Genomic DNA, 9078 nt, shown 5'->3' with positions numbered 1-9078 from the left:
TAGTTTGAAAAAAAAAGATTCAAATTACTTAATAAATCAAAATATAAAAAACTTAGAGCACTTGAATCTCTATAAAGTTGAGACAATTAAAAATGTTGATAGTTAAACACCAAAACATAATTGCATATTGATTTACTCTCTTATTTACCATTTGTAGCCAATCTCTTAGCCACACTAGTATAAAAAAACGCTAATAACCTATCATATTTGGTTGAAATCTGTGGAGAACCGCCTTGAGTACTTCTTGAAACAGTAGGAGATCCTTGAACATTCCTTGAAACACTAGGAGAAACTAGAACATTCCTTGAAACACTAGGAGAAACTTGCACATTCCTTGAATTTCCTTGAGTACTTCTTGGAACATTAGGAGCATCATGCACATTTCTTGAAATACTAGGATCTACTTGAAAATTCCGAGGACAGCCTTGAGTACTTCTTGGAACATTAGAAGGAGCTTGAACTTTCTTCGGAACACTAGAACGAACTTGAACATTTCTTGGAGCTTTTAGAGGATTTTCAACAATGCTAGAAACTTTAGAAGGAGCTTGAGCATTGATTTGAGCATGCACAACTGTGGGAAATTGTACATTTCTTGGTTTCTTTGGTGGCAATTGAGAACTTGTTGGAACATTATCAACATCATGAGCAATTGCAGCTGTTTTACCCTAATGATCAAAATTAAAATAATTAATGATCAAATTCAAAATTCATAATGACATTACACAAAATTAAAAGGTAGATGATTAATATTTCACCTTAACAATAGAAGATATGTCTGGATCAACAGTAACGTTTGATTGCATAGAGCTATATCCATATTCCTATAATAAAATGAAAATTATAAAAACATTATAATCACAACTTAAACTACTAAAATGAACAACTACAATTACATACATAATCATTTACATAATACCTGTTCAAAGTCATTTGAAACACTATCATCTGAAGGGATATCTTCTACAATGGCAGTCTTTTTATTACCAACCTTGAAAAAAAATTAAAAGTAAAAATGTTTTATATTCTAAAGAATTTGATAAAAACAGATAAAAAAAAAAAGAAAATAAGTTTTTACCTGAGCACTTGGATCATCAATCACAATTAACTCATTAGGATCAGCCAAAGAATTAGCATAAGATATAGGACACCCATTCTCGTCCAATTCCTAAGGCAAAACAAAAATGTTCAATTCTTGAACATAAATGATCAATAACAAAAACATAAATGTTCATTATTACCTGAACTACTGTTTGACCTTTAGATCTTTTATAAGGAGTGTATACTGACTTTTTCTTCATCCACTGACCCCTGGCTTTGTTATAAGCCTTCTCTAAATTACTCTTAGGCCTATAATTCCTCTCTCCAATAGGTCTTGATTTTGCCGGATTCTTAACTTCATGATCAACAATTTCAATACCTTAAACCGGTTCATTAAAATAAATAGTACTAGTAACACTCTCAATCTTTTCTTTTAAAAGATTGAAATAACATTCAACCTCTGCTCTAGCATTCAAAGAGTGTTGACAACTTGTTACCAACTTAACAAATTTCCTTAGTGTTTGTGTCCTCCAAACACTTGTAGATACTACATTGGTTTTCATTGTAGGTTCATCAAGGCCATGACTACACATAGCAGCCTTAGTCCACCTCTTACATATATAGTCATCTGGAATCTTATGAACACAATTCATATGATAAATTCGAAGAGCATGAGAACAAAGCAAACCCATTTCACTAAACAACATGCATGTACAACATATTGCATGTGTTTCTTTATTAAAAACAACCTCGTGCTTGATCATATCTTTCCCAGGTCTCCACAAATGATAATAATATTCAGGAAAATTCACACCAGCATCCTTATGATCACAAGCAGTACCCTTAATGAACTCTTCCTCAAAAAGCACATAAGCTTGAATAGTATACAATGATCTAGCATGAACAAGAATCCCAATGTATGCAAAGGCCAAATGACGATTACCTCTGATTGTATTATAATCTCTCCCTTTTTCTTTGCTTCTCCACTCTTGAACAACATCGAGAAACACTTGATAGAAATCACATAGACCTTGTGTCTTGTTAAGCCTTTGAGAAACTGATTTGTTAGTTGTCTCACTACGTTGAGATGAAAGCACACCTCCTGACCAATATTTCTTTGAAAAAGCTGGACACCGCATCTCTTTGATTTTATACAAATCATTCAACCAATCAACATTTGCACAGTCATATTTCAGCAACATTCTGTAAATGAAACATGATCATTAAGCATAACAGTTATGATCATTAGAAATAAACATTTATAAAAAAAACTAAATGTTCATTTCTGTAAAAATTATTTAAGAAGCTAAACAAGTATATAGCAGAAGTACCTTTTCCAATAATGCTCAAATTCTGGTGGAGTTTCACAATACTTCAGCAAATAACCAAATAAATCAGTGAAACCATCCAAAGCTCTCAACGCCCCAATGTGTTTCTTAGAATTTTGTTCAATATGCCACACACATAATCTATGATGAACACCTTTGGGGAAAATATTTCTTATCTCAGCTGCAATTGCTTGAGCTTGATCAGTCATAATAGTAATAGGACTTCTCCTTCCCATAGAAGTTAGAAAAGTATCAAACAACCACTCAAATGATTCTATTCTTTCATTAAGTATAAATCCCATGCCAAACATCACATTATTTGCATGATGATTCATACCCACAAATGGAGCACAAATCATACCATATTTGTTAGTCCTATAAGTAGTATCAAAAACTAACAAATCACCAAAGTAATGATAATCTCTCATCATCCTTCCATCTCTCCAAAAGAAATTAACCAATGCACCATTTTCATCTTGTTCAAAATCATAATAGAAATCTGCTTCATCAATTTGTCTCTTAGCAAAAAATTTGATTAGTTGATTGCTGTCACCTCCCTCAAGTTTAGCTCTCTTTTCAGCAGAAATAGCATTATAAGCATCAGGAGTTGTAAAACAAAGGTTAGGAGACCCTCCAACCTCCTTCTTCAAAGCTCTCAAAGAATCAGAAACTTTAACTCCACTCAATCTAAGTGTAGAAATGAAATTAATATGTTCCTTAGAAATATCCCTTTGAGACCTTATTAAATGTCTCTTGTCAACAGGAATCATTTCATGATTATGGACCATCTCATGTCTTGTACATGTATATACACCTGAACGGTCAATACTAAACTGCACAAAAGCTAAGCAACTAGTCCTTATGTTAAGTCTCTCATAAAGCCTATTATTCCTGCACTTATCATCTTTAAAACCCTCATTTGTACAAACAAATCTTTTCATAGAGAATGAATCATCTCTTCCCCTCTTACTTTTTCCAATTCTAATTCCAAAGCCCTTTCTAAATGCATATTCATTAAACATTTCATAAGCCACATCTTCAGAAGGAAATTGTTTCCCATAAAATTCAGAACTAGCTGCTTCCTCAAATACAATAGCATTCTTTTTTTTCCACTGCAATATTAAAATGGAACAAATGAACACAAATAATAGCAATAATGTACAATTACAATATTGATTTTAATAACTTACAGTACAATAACCACATGTAAACTGTTAATGATCATTTATCATTACATAAATGAACATATATCAAAATGATAATAAAACATATAAATGAACATTTATGATTACATAGATAAATATAAATTACAGTAATTACACCTATGTAAACGTAAATGTACATATAATCTAACATACATGAGCATTAGTTTAATACTCTAAAGAAATTAATTGAATGTCAAATTTTATAAAACTATAGCCAATCATTAAAATGCAGAAAACTGGAAAAAAACATCAATCGAATAACAACATTACAAATAAAAACAATAAAATCACAACAATACATCACAAACTATAAATTAAAAATATCATAAATAAAAATGAAATCAAAAATTATAATCAACCATAATTTTGATTTTAATTCATACAATAAGCAATAACAATTAGCTAAACAATAAAATAAAAAATTATAATTGAGCATTATATAAACTATAGTTCATACAATTAGCAAAACTATGAAATCAAAAATCAAAATCGAACAATTACAGGCGAAAAACAGAGCATAATCAAAATCGAATGATTGAGGGAAAAATTACTCACATTGTTTCGAAAACGAGTCGACTAAACCAACTCCAGCAGGAAAAATAGATTCACAATCACGATCAAAAGCAATTAAGCTAGAATCACAGTCTCGATCAAACACAATTGAGCTAGAAATTTCCATGGAAGAAGAGAGAGAAAAATTGGGGGAAAAATAAAAAATGCAGGAGAGAGAAAATGAAATAAGTAAAAAAAGAGAGAAATAAAATAGAAATTAGGTTAAGAAAATCATTATATAGTTGCTTGAATAGAAAGTTAACAAAAATGAAAAAAGATGAAGAAAAAAAACAACAAAATTGCAGAATGATTCAATATAAAACGACGTAGTAGCATGGGGGTGTAGGAGAAGCTAGCTACCCTAGAGTCTAGGCAAAAATTTGTAGAATCTTAGAGGATGAGGCCCATGATGGGTCTCATCACCCTAGGTGGCTGACCATATGGAGGAATAAGGAGGGTTTTGGGCTTCGTGACCTAGTCTAATTATAATAGGATTATAAATAGACTAGGTGCCTAGAGTTTGAACATAACAATTCAGTGATCAGTAAATTCAAACCCCAATTAGCAAACACGAGACCAACCCCCTCTCATGCACTCCTCTTTCTCACGGCTCTCTCCTCCCTCACGCACGGTGGTGGTGGTGATCGTCCGTGGTGGTCCGGTTGTCCATTAAAGGTGGTGATCGCAATTTTCCACTTCACTCGACCAATCTAGTATTGGTGGACGCCTCGCTCGATTCCCGTGGACTAAGTAGAGGAGCAACGCTTGGGGCTTTATTCTCTTCCTAATTTGCTGATCAAATAGCTTCGTGGAATTCACGCTTTAAAGGTATAATTATGTGTCTTTGTGTGTTATGCATGTGATCTTGGTTTAGGTGCTTATGAATATGATTCATGAAATTCCACTTATAGTAACTAATATAGTCCTACAAAAAAAGAGTTAATTTACTGCTTGTTTGCAACGTTTTTTGTTTCCAGTTTTGTGTTTCTTTAAAAACAAAAAACCATAAATAGAAAACAAGAAAAAGGTGTTTCTACTTTTCAGTTGTCGGTTTTCAAAATTACCATTATTTTAATAAGTTTGACTAATTTTTTATTCATTATATGACATATCATATTACTTTGAAAAACAAAAAACCATAGCGATGCCAAACAAACCCTATAGTTTTGTTTTAAATAAAATATGAATAACTTTAATTTATAAGATTAAATTGTTGATTTAGAGTTGTATTTCCGATAAAATACCTATATTTCACAGGCATAATATTAATTATAAGTTTAGCCAGATCACGAGACAATGATACTTGGCGTTTCAACTTTTCACCAAATATCGCACTACGTAGACAACAAATTAAATAATTTATCATATAAATTTATTTTTATATCATAATTTTTTTTGGAGCAAAAGAGTTAATTCAAAATGTACAACATTCATTTATAATATATCCTAATCGATTGAAATAAAATACTTCACAATCTAAAATGATTTTATTACTTTATGTACTGTAGAACTCTCAATCGGGCCGGGTCACATGTCATTTAGGGTCGAGTTACTTCTTGTCACGGGTCAAGAAATGTTCACACTAGCCCAAAGTTTTGGGCTTGGGTCAACCCAATGAGCTTATAATTTAACAATTTTTTTTGTTTACTTTATTTTTGCCTAATTTTTAGAAATTTCTAATATTTCAAGCTTACTTTGCTATTTTTTTATATAATTTTTTAAATCAAACATTTAAACCAATATTATTATTAGTCATTACAAGCCTACTACATAATTTAAATTGTCACAAAATCACATCAATTCCTAACCAATTTTGTATCAGTGATATATTTTAAAATTTGGTACATAGATTAAAAAGCTTATCTTAAAATTCAATAAACAAGGCGAGCATCGCACGGGGCACCAAACTAGTAACCTATAAAATTCGGTCACTAACAAGTCAAGGTCTATTAAAAGAAGATGACATACAAAAGTAGAATTGTCTCGTAATGATCAAAAGGTGGGATTGTTATTAGGAAAATTTGTCAAAAATAAGTCAACCTTTATATTATTAGCTCAAAATAAGTCGTCCTTTTTATTAACTAAAAATAAGTCAACATTAATACGATATCTTCTAAAAATGAGTCATGACATGGTAGTTTTGAAGTTAACCGGTTGCATAGTTTAAATGTGCCACATGTCATAATATAATTAGTTCATTTTAAAATTTTATTTAAATTTAACTTTAAATTAATATAGTTTTAAAAAAAATTTCTCCACCTATGTTGAACAATCCCCCACCCTACTGCGCCTGCGACAACATTTTAGCCAAGCCACCGCCAATAATCCTCCCACCTACAGGTAACTGGCGATCCCTTTTTGTCTCCCCATCCCACCACCGTCTCTGCTCTTTTACTCTTTTTTTTCTTCTTCGAATTTTTAGTGTGGGGTCTTATTAGGTGAGTGGATGGAATGTGTTCCATGGTTAAGATTTGGTTTTGTGTTACATGTGGTGATGTTTTGGTGGTTAAGGTAGGATTAAAGGTGGGTACAGTGGATTATTTCAATTTTTAGGTGGGTTTGTTGTGTGGTCGTGGTTTTGGGTTGGTCTTGGACGACTAATGTCGGCATTTAAGGAGGGGAAAGAGAAAGGGGTCGGCCACAGTTTAGGGAGAGGGAAGTGAAAGGACCTAGGGGAGGGCAGAGAAAGAAAAGTATTGAGGTGAGGGAGGTGGTCTGTACGGTGGTCAGTGGGGTGGGATGGTGATTGGGACTGGTCAAAAGAAGAGACTGTTATTTTTTTCAAAAGTGTTTTTGTAATACCCGAATATTTTATGATTTATATAATATACTTTTTACTTTCCTAATCTCATATTTTTATTTTAGAATCCGGAAGTTTTTAAAACCCTATTTTAATTTAAATAGGATTCTATATTTTTAAGCGTATATAAACTATTTTAACCCAATGATATTTCTACAGCCATAAGTTTTGATATTAAAATTCGTTCTCCACCTTCAGTCCGTGGGTTTATAGTAGTACCTAGTGCAATTATTACTTATAATCTCCATGATAAAATTGAGCAATCAACTACCTTCTCCCAACTTTCAAGTCATGTGCGTGAATGGTTGAATGTGAAGGTGGAGTATATTGCTTAACTTTTGCCTAATAACTATTACTTCGTATAAGGTAATCACACGAAATTTTCTTGGAGTTGGCTTTGTAGGTTAATACAATTTTTATTCATATGACCAATTATTGTATATATTGTTAATATGTTGTGATATATGATTTAATTGTCGTATTATTTTGTTGTATTATTGATTATATTGATTGTGTTATAATTTGAAGGTTTTAAATGTGTTGCTCTAGGGAGTACAATTCTTGAGGTTTTAGGGTTACTAATATAATCTTGGGTTGAGAATCAATTAGTTTTGGGTGCTAGTATTATTATCCTAAGAGTTGAGATACTTATGAATTGAATTGTCATGTTATTTGGGAATCTGTGCCATTGTTGAGATATAATCTATTAGTTTGTGAATGATTATTTGATCGATGTATGAGATCCAAAGGTTGAGCATATTATTTGTTCTTGGTTTGAGGCTTAGCGTTATATACCTTAGTCCTTGGCATGTTGGTAAGAGGATGATAATCATGAGTTAAGAATGAGGTACGATCTTTATTTTTTTATGGTCCCCTACAGTGGGAATTGGCCCGTATCACCGTATGTGGTCTGGTTCAAGGTACTTTCTGGTTATTGAGAGTATTCAAGTTTTTATACTCGTTGGTTTGTTATTCGAATTACCCATGTCCAAGGCTAGATATAAAACAAAGAGTGTGGCACACTTATTGGTTAGATGAGTTAATTGAGCACAGTATCATATTATTATTTTTGAGGTGGGATTTTATCAAGTTAGTTATGTGAAGTGTCGTATTTAATTTGATATTTTGGTGAATGTAGTTTCGAACTACATAGTCAGTGAGCTAATTATATTATCAAATATTATATTACTTCATTGTATATTTGATAAGTGGTGATTACTCACACCTTTTTGCTGACGTGTGTGTGTTATTTTGTTGTGCTACTTGTGGTTGCGGCCATGTCTTTTTCTTATGGTGGCCATGCGACGATCTATTTTGGAATTTGTCCTTAATGGTGAGCAGTCAAGATTTCTAAGCAGTTTAAACAAGTGATCGTAGCTAAAGGAGTTCAAGTGTTTCGATTAGTTTGTTATAACAAGTTTAATTTATAAAGTTGTTCAAATAGCTCACCTAGATTATCCGGTTGTAATTATTGGGATTTGGTAATACCTCTGATTTAGGTGTATGCTTCCGCAATTTTATTCAAAGGTTGTTATGTGAAAGAAAGTGACTTGTTTGGTAGCTTGTAGGTCAATTGACCTATTTAAAGTAAATACCCTTACAATTTATCTTATTATTAGGGATTTTTTTTTGTTTGTTTAGAGAGCCACAAGGGCGGGGGTGAGAATTGATCCCGAGATCTCTTGAAATCGGGAGGGCAGCTCTAACCGCTTGAGCTATCCCTCACTCTCTAACCAAAGTAAATACCCTTAAAATTTAACTTATTATTAGTTAGTTAATTGATAGGTTGACTTATGTTAAGCTAACCAAAGAAAAATTGGTTTTTTTTTTTTAAACAAACTTTCCTTCTTCTATTATCAGACCACACAAAGGTGAGATTATTTACTTTTATATTTACTATTTGGGTAATGATATATGTAGCCTTAAGGGCTATATATAAGCATTAAATACACTCTTGAAATTGTATAAAATTAGGAATTTATGACAAAAACACACGAAAATCAATGTAATTAGTGTTTATATTTTCATGATTTCCTAACTTTTTAGGATTTTCTTTTCTAGTGTAAATTTAATTCTTATATGTAGCCCTAAGAACTATTTATAATATTTTCTTTAATATTTAATTAAAACAAAAAATACTAGCACAACATTTTAC

The sequence above is a fragment of the Chenopodium album genome, chromosome 5 (assembly GCF_948465745.1).
Source record: "Chenopodium album chromosome 5, dcCheAlbu1.1, whole genome shotgun sequence".
Taxonomy (NCBI): domain Eukaryota; kingdom Viridiplantae; phylum Streptophyta; class Magnoliopsida; order Caryophyllales; family Amaranthaceae; genus Chenopodium; species Chenopodium album.
The sequence above is the reverse complement of the archived record's forward strand: the minus strand, read 5'-3'. Positions refer to the sequence as shown.